The sequence below is a fragment of the Camellia sinensis genome, unplaced genomic scaffold, assembly GCF_055761805.1.
Source record: "Camellia sinensis isolate YWXY unplaced genomic scaffold, ASM5576180v1 Unanchor1, whole genome shotgun sequence".
NCBI lineage: Eukaryota > Viridiplantae > Streptophyta > Magnoliopsida > Ericales > Theaceae > Camellia > Camellia sinensis.
In genome coordinates this window covers 27,865,509-27,872,618 of record NW_028128987.1, presented here as the reverse complement: position 1 = coordinate 27,872,618, position 7,110 = coordinate 27,865,509, and the positions used below count along the sequence as shown (strand labels likewise).

Genomic DNA, 7,110 nt, shown 5'->3' with positions numbered 1-7,110 from the left:
GCTTTATGCTTTGTTTTCCATTCTCTTTCATTTCTAAGCACTCTTAGGCGTGCATTAAACATTGTAAATGAATTAAAGGACACGAAAGAAGCCTAAGAATGTTAAGTAACTAAAGAACGGATTGAATGGCATTATGACCCAATGTGTTGTGAATTATGTACGGTCAAGTACAAGGGCAAATCAAGCACCAGAACACAGTGAGTAATATCTTAGCAAAGATATTTTTGTATACGCATTATTTTCTAAATGATGCCTATGTAGTAAGGTCCTAAACCCTTAAAGTGATATTATGAACGAGCGTTTTAATCACTCAATTCGGAATGAGATATACAAAACTATTAATGTATGAGTATGAAATGGGCCTAAGGCGGTTCAGTATATTCAATGAGGATGTGAATTGGGCCAAACGCCGTTCTGTATGATTATTAAATGGGCCGAAGGCCCTTTAGGATAAGGAAAAGATATGGACCTAAGGTCGTTTTGGACACAAGAATGGACATGATCATAGATTTAAATGTGTGCATACAATAAATGTATATATGAATTGGACCTAAGGTCGTTTTGTAAGCATTGGACCTACGGTCGTTCTGTAAGCATTGGACCTAAGGTTGTTCTATGAGTACTGGACCTAAGGTCGTTCTATAAGCATTGGACCTAAGGTCGTTTTGTGAGTATTGGACCTAAGGTTATTTTGTAAGCATTGGACTTAAGGTCGTTTTGCCCATGATGGACCCAAGGTCGTTTTGTATACTATATGGGCCCGAGGTCGTTTTGTGTTTGAGAAATGATAGAAAGGACCTGAGGTGGTTTTGCCTTCTCAAACGTAATAATGAATTATGATTATAAGAACTTTGTTCATGAACTCCTTTGCTTTGGTATTATTCACTGGGCATTAGCTCACCTTTTATTTATATGTATGTAGGTGAGCAGCGGGATGTCCAGCCTCCACCCCAGTGAGCAATGAGAAGCCAAGTTTTGAGAGGTCAACCAAGGTCGCCTCACGCAAGAGGCCTTATTTTTGTTTTACTTGCTTTTTGATCTTTTGAGGTCACGTATGACCAATTCTGTACAACCTTGGTTTTGTTAATGTTGACTACCGAATGATCCTAAATATATGTATTACATATATATAATATGAATGTTCATATGGTGTGAGTTATTAATGATTATGAGAATGTTTGGTTAAGCCATGTATGCACAGCTCAATGGACAATCTTTGTAAATTTTATTTTCGCAATTTGTCCCCCTATTATTAAATATGACTCGATTTTTGACTGAGGCCGCAGGTAATCTCGTGATTACTGGCCGGCTAAACTCTAATCCATAGGGGCGGGTTTTGGGTCATGACAGTAGTCATTACTGAATATCTATATTGTTCACCACTACTAATCCCACAATGGAATGGACCATTGGTTGTTTACTTCTTTGGGGACTGTGATTTCAACATTTTAGTGCCATGGAGCTAGACTAGTGAGTCGCGAATGGAGAGGGATTCGATCCCCCGGTACTTTCGATTTCCTCTGACGAAGCTTCCTTTGTTTTTAATGTAGAAGTTGTTGATGTTGTTTCTTTGGTCAATTTAGAGAATTTTATTATTTATATTAACTTAAATCATAAAATCATTTTAATTATGTAAGTTTTTATATATTTTGAGTTGCTAATTTAAATTTTTATTAAATATGTTAAATATTAAATATTTTATCAAAATAAAATAAATTTAAAATTATAAAGATAATTTTTATTTTTTATTAATTAAAAAAGTAAGGTGTGTGCTAGAGTGTGAGAGAGAGTGGAGTGAGGTGTAGGGATGATCACGATTCAGGTTTGAATCCACCCTTGCCTCATAACTTATTGGGGGTGGGAAAAATCAGGGGTAGCGGTGGCTGGTGCAAGGCGGGAGACAAGTTGATTTTGTATATTGAAGAATGAAAATATTAATAAAAATTATAGAAAATATAGTATATTATGGATAATAATTTATATTTAATGAGAATTATAAAATATAAAATAACAAATAAATGTGTAAAAATTAATATCAAATATAATATTTTAGTATTTTAATTTTATTATAGTGAAAGAAATAAAATTATATACATTATACACATATAAATATATTTAATAAATATAATTGGGATGCGGTCAGGTGAAACGGGGCGGAACAAGCAAAATCCGTCCCCGTCCATCTTTCTCAATGGGGCGGAGTGGAAGATGCAAGAGAGGAGCGACGTGAGAGAAAATGATCATCCCTGACAGGATATGTTAGATTAGTGTAGGTAAGAAGTGATGCATATGTATGAGATGATGTTGTAGACACCTCGTTTTTAGTTCTTAAGGCCGATCAAAGATTACACTTGGGCAGATCAAAGTTTTTTGTTCTTAAGGGAGGGAGGGGGGCTTTCCAAAAAAAACTCCCAATGATGAAAGCATAGGTCACTCGTGACTAGCCAGCCAAAGCTTATTTTGTTTATCTTGTTTTTCGCCATAGCTTGTCTTGCTTATCTTGTGCGATTTTTAACAATGTATTCGTCTAAGGCCATGTTTGTTTGGTGGATATGTTCTTGAGATTGGACTAATAGTCTAATAAAATTATTAATCAGATGTTTAGTTAAAAAATTGAAGTACAAAGTAACAATCCATTCGGATGTGGTATCCTACATATGACGGACTATTCAATCCCACATTGGGGGTATGATATAAATTGGGAGACAAAGTCAAAATCTGGACTAACTTATCAAATGACCATAATAAAGATATTATGGCTAATATATTGGATGTCCCATGTCATGTCATGTTCCATAAATTTCAATCCCCTTGCACAAACATCGGATTGGATAATATTTTGTTAATCCCTCCTTATAATCCTAACTCAATCCAAACATAGAATAAGATACGCAATCTAAGGAGATTCGTAATCCTAAGACTATTAGTTATGGAAATATTAATCCAATCTAATCCAGTCCGCCCAAGATGAAAATGTTTATAGAAAAACAGAAGATCTATATATTGAAGACACATGCAATAGATCAAAAAGTACAACAAATTGTGTTTTTTTTTTTTTCTCCTCTCTTCCTACACAAGAATATGATATAGCAAGGAAAACACTAAGGAGTATGTACATACATAATTAAACAAGCAAGGCAAAGGAACATCCAGGCAACATAGAGAGCACAAGAAGCTGCTGCCAAGTATGTATTACTACTTCAGTGATTATACTAGCAGTAGTAGTAGTAACATACTCAATTCTCATCATCCATATTAGAAGCATTTCTGGCTGCATTTGTTGATGATGCTGACATTGAAGACGATGTTGCTGAGGAGAAATTGGAATTCCCATTCCCATTCCTTGAGGATGAGGTAAACAAACTACTGAGAGGCCAAGGAAGAGGCAATGAAAACTGTCTCCCATTTCCATTTCTACCATCATCATTGTCATCATCATCCCTCTCCCCCCTCTTCTTCACCAAAGCTGCCATTGCCATTGTAACTCTCCCCACCATTATTATTATTATTCCTAGACCCATCAGAATCAAACTTTGATTCATCTGAAGGCAACTGATACCTGCAAACCGGACAGGAACTATGAAGCTCCAGCCAAGGCAGAATACAACCACTATGGAACTTATGCTTACAAGGCATCTCCTTGGCTTCTGTCCCAATCTCAAAGTCTTCCAAACAGACACAACAGTGCATATTCTCCTCAATTTTCACAGTAGGCATTGCATCTACTGCTTCTTTCTGGGCTGGTGGGGTTCCATATCTGTTTGGATCATTCTCGGCCAAATGCTGCAGCAGTAAGTCCAAACCAGGACCTATGAAATAATCCCCCAAAGAGCCAATGGGGTTTGGGTTGTGATTCTGGTGGTTTCGGGAATTGTTTGATGAATAATCATAAGAAGAACCACTACCACCACCACCACCACCATTACCCTGCTGAACAATGATAGTCTGATTGAAGGGATTGATCAGAATCACACCTTCTCTGTCTGTAATTTCATTAGTATTCCTATCCGTATTTCTGTCCCTATTCTCACTTTCAGAGTTGTCTGATTCAGAAAGCATCCCAGCTCGAATACCATGAAGAAGTTGGAGAATGGTGGCTGAGCTCCTCCTCCTCCTGCGAATGATGGATTCTAGTTCCCGATCTAATTCACTCTCTCCCTCCTGCTGGCTGCTGCTGCTGCTATTGTTGTTGTTGTTGCCGCTCTCATCTCCTTCATAATATTCATCTTCAAATTCTAGTCTTCTTCTTCTGAATCTTCTGCGGCCACGGTGATTGCTCATCATGCCAAGCAAAATTGGGGCCCAGAGGGAGAGGGCATGGTCGGATTCGGATTCAGATTCAGTTCCAATTCGAGTTTCTCTACCTCCACTTCCACCTCCAAAGTAGTAGTAGTCATTGGGGAATGGGTGGTGGTGGTCTACAGGGGGGGAGTCCATTTCCTCAACGAACCCACTATGACACAAGGGACACTTGATCATCATCATCTCTGCTTCCATGACTGGGTTCACCATTTGGGAGCACATGTGACACCAATACCTTGCTCCTCCTCGTGCTGCTGCTGCTGCCGTTTCGTCCATATTCTGTATATATATATATATATATCTGTTTTAATAATTCCTCCCTCCCTCCCTCTTTGTTCACAGTCTGTCTATCTGTCACACCAACACCAAACGATATTATTATTAATCAAACCACAATACTCAACACATACAAAATTATTCAAAGAAATGCCCACTCCATTCCACCACCATCATCGCCGAACACAATTCACCCAACCAAAAACAAAAGAAAAAAAGAAAAAGAAAAAGGAAAATAGAAAGTATGCAATTATTTGGCTGAAGAACAAAACTCAACAAATTTAACAAAATCTCCTAAACGAATGTATTTTTGTCCTCTGCCTATTCCTACCCAGAAAAAAAGAAGCAAAATATATGGGGAAGAAAGCTGGAAAACACAAATCAACCTTAGCACAAAATGGAAAAATCATTAGTAAACGTGAAATGGTGGAAATTATTGGAACCGGCAGAACAGGAGTGGAGTGTAAATGGAATCGGAAAAGCAATCAATCAAGCAAACAAACAAATAACCAAAAAATTGAAGTTGGGTGAGGAGGCTCTTACCTTACCTTACCTTAAATCAAATCATATCATATAAATAGATGAGATTGGAATATATTTAATAATAATAACTCGCACTAACAAGGAGACCGATCATTCTCAGAACCCCTCTACCAAATAATGTCAGAGAGAGAGAGAGACAGACACACACAAAAACAGATCCTACGCAGAAAAAAAAAATGATTTGAAACAAAACAGATCTGTTATTATTATTATTATTATTCATTGACCCAACTGCAGGAGGAGGAGGAGGAGGAGGAGGAGGATGAATATAGGAATGGTAGGTGTGATGGAGGGGAATGGAAGGCTGGGGAGTAATAAATAATAATAATAATAATCACACAAACAGGAGAGATTACAAAACAGCACAAGACTCCAGAAGGTAACTTACAACAACCACATCCCCAACCCCACCCCTTACTAATTAATGACAATGAATTTTGTTAGACAAATCTAACTCATATTTATCAATTCACACATATATATATATATATATAAATGTTTTGCTCGTAATAATGATGATGAAATGATTTCTATATATATATATTTTTAATAATTGTTAAACTCATTTGAAAAAAAACGCAGCAGGCTGCATCCAAATAAATAAAAAATAAAAAATAATAAAACAGAGAGGAGAGGGAGAAAAAGTAAAACAGAGAGGTCAGAAATTTTTACCTCTCTTCACATGAAATCTCTGAAGAATTTCTCCTTGTCCATTATATCTATATACGCTTAATAAAATCGGAGAATACTGGAAGAGAGGAGAGGAAGAAAAAGTAACATTGAGATTATTGTAGTCTTTATGAATAATAGAAATATAAAAAATAATAAAAATAAATAAAATAGTATCAAACAAACTCGCTGGGTGTGATTTTTCTTTTCTTTTCTTTCCTTTTCTTTTTCCTTTTCTTTTTCCTTTTTGGGTGTCTTTCCCTGTGAGGGGACTGGAGGTGGAGGATGTGGCGGAGGAGGGAGGGTCAGTAGTCACCCTTGATTTAGAATCTCGAAAAATCAACCTATGCCTCCTCAAAAGGCGTTCTTCTAATTTCTCATTTTTTTCACAAATCAATCATCCTTCCAAAAACATCACAATCAATTGATTTGGGCACAAGTTTAATAAGTAGTTTATAAGCTGTCACAACATTATTATTATTATTATTATTATTATTATTATTATTTTGTAAAAATTAAAAAATTAATAAGTTTTTGTTTAGAATGAATTTTTTTAACATGACTTTTTGATTATTTATTATTTTAACTTGGTTAAAAAAATTTATGTTTGGGACAATGATAGTTTTTTTTTTTTTTATAATTAATTTGATGGTTATAAAAAAAAATAATTATAAATTAAATGTGAAATACTCTGTTTTATCTTTATTGACTAATTTATTTCCAACCTTGCATCCTAAACAACACCTAAATAAGCAAACCACAAATCAAAAAATCAAACCAGTATATGTTGGGTAATTATATTTACATGATACTTTTAGCTTATTATACATCTTTAAAGAAATTTTTTAATTACTTCTTGTTAGACCCTTCCTAATATCAAAACTAATCATAAATTGCACCCTTCACAAATCACTTAATTGGTTTCTCATGACACAATTTTTTTTTTCTTTTGTTCAAAAAGCAATACTCCCAACATAGACGAGCATAAACCGATGTCGAGCATACACTGACGACGACACCAGCCATCACACCATCTACAAACACACCAACAACTACACTTCAATGAGTACACTAGTCATCTGACTATCATGTTTATTTAGCAAATGTGAGGAGTGATTTTTCAATATTCCTTCGTCCCAAACAGGTCTTTGTTTGATCCTCGCTCCAATACCTAAAACAGGAAACACTTCAGTTGGAGGTGACAGGATTAGCACTCTAACAGTTAAGTCAGACTTCGTATGAGAGTGAATGAGTGCCTTTTTTTTTAGATGGAGTTTAGTTCAATGATAGTGCATACATTTTTCTCTGTGTCTACATTCT

The 7,110-nt window shown here is 35.7% G+C and overlaps 1 pseudogene across 1 annotated transcript; it reads right to left on the bottom strand.

The window, feature by feature from the left end:
- Positions 1 to 2,999: 2,999 nt before the first annotated feature.
- LOC114313381 (E3 ubiquitin-protein ligase SIRP1-like) lies at positions 3,000 to 6,136 on the bottom strand (annotated as a pseudogene). Its single transcript, XR_014357530.1, has 2 exons — positions 5,794 to 6,136; positions 3,000 to 4,653 (listed from the first exon to the last, which is right to left on the bottom strand). The product of XR_014357530.1 is annotated as an E3 ubiquitin-protein ligase SIRP1-like (transcript).
- Positions 6,137 to 7,110: the final 974 nt, after the last annotated feature.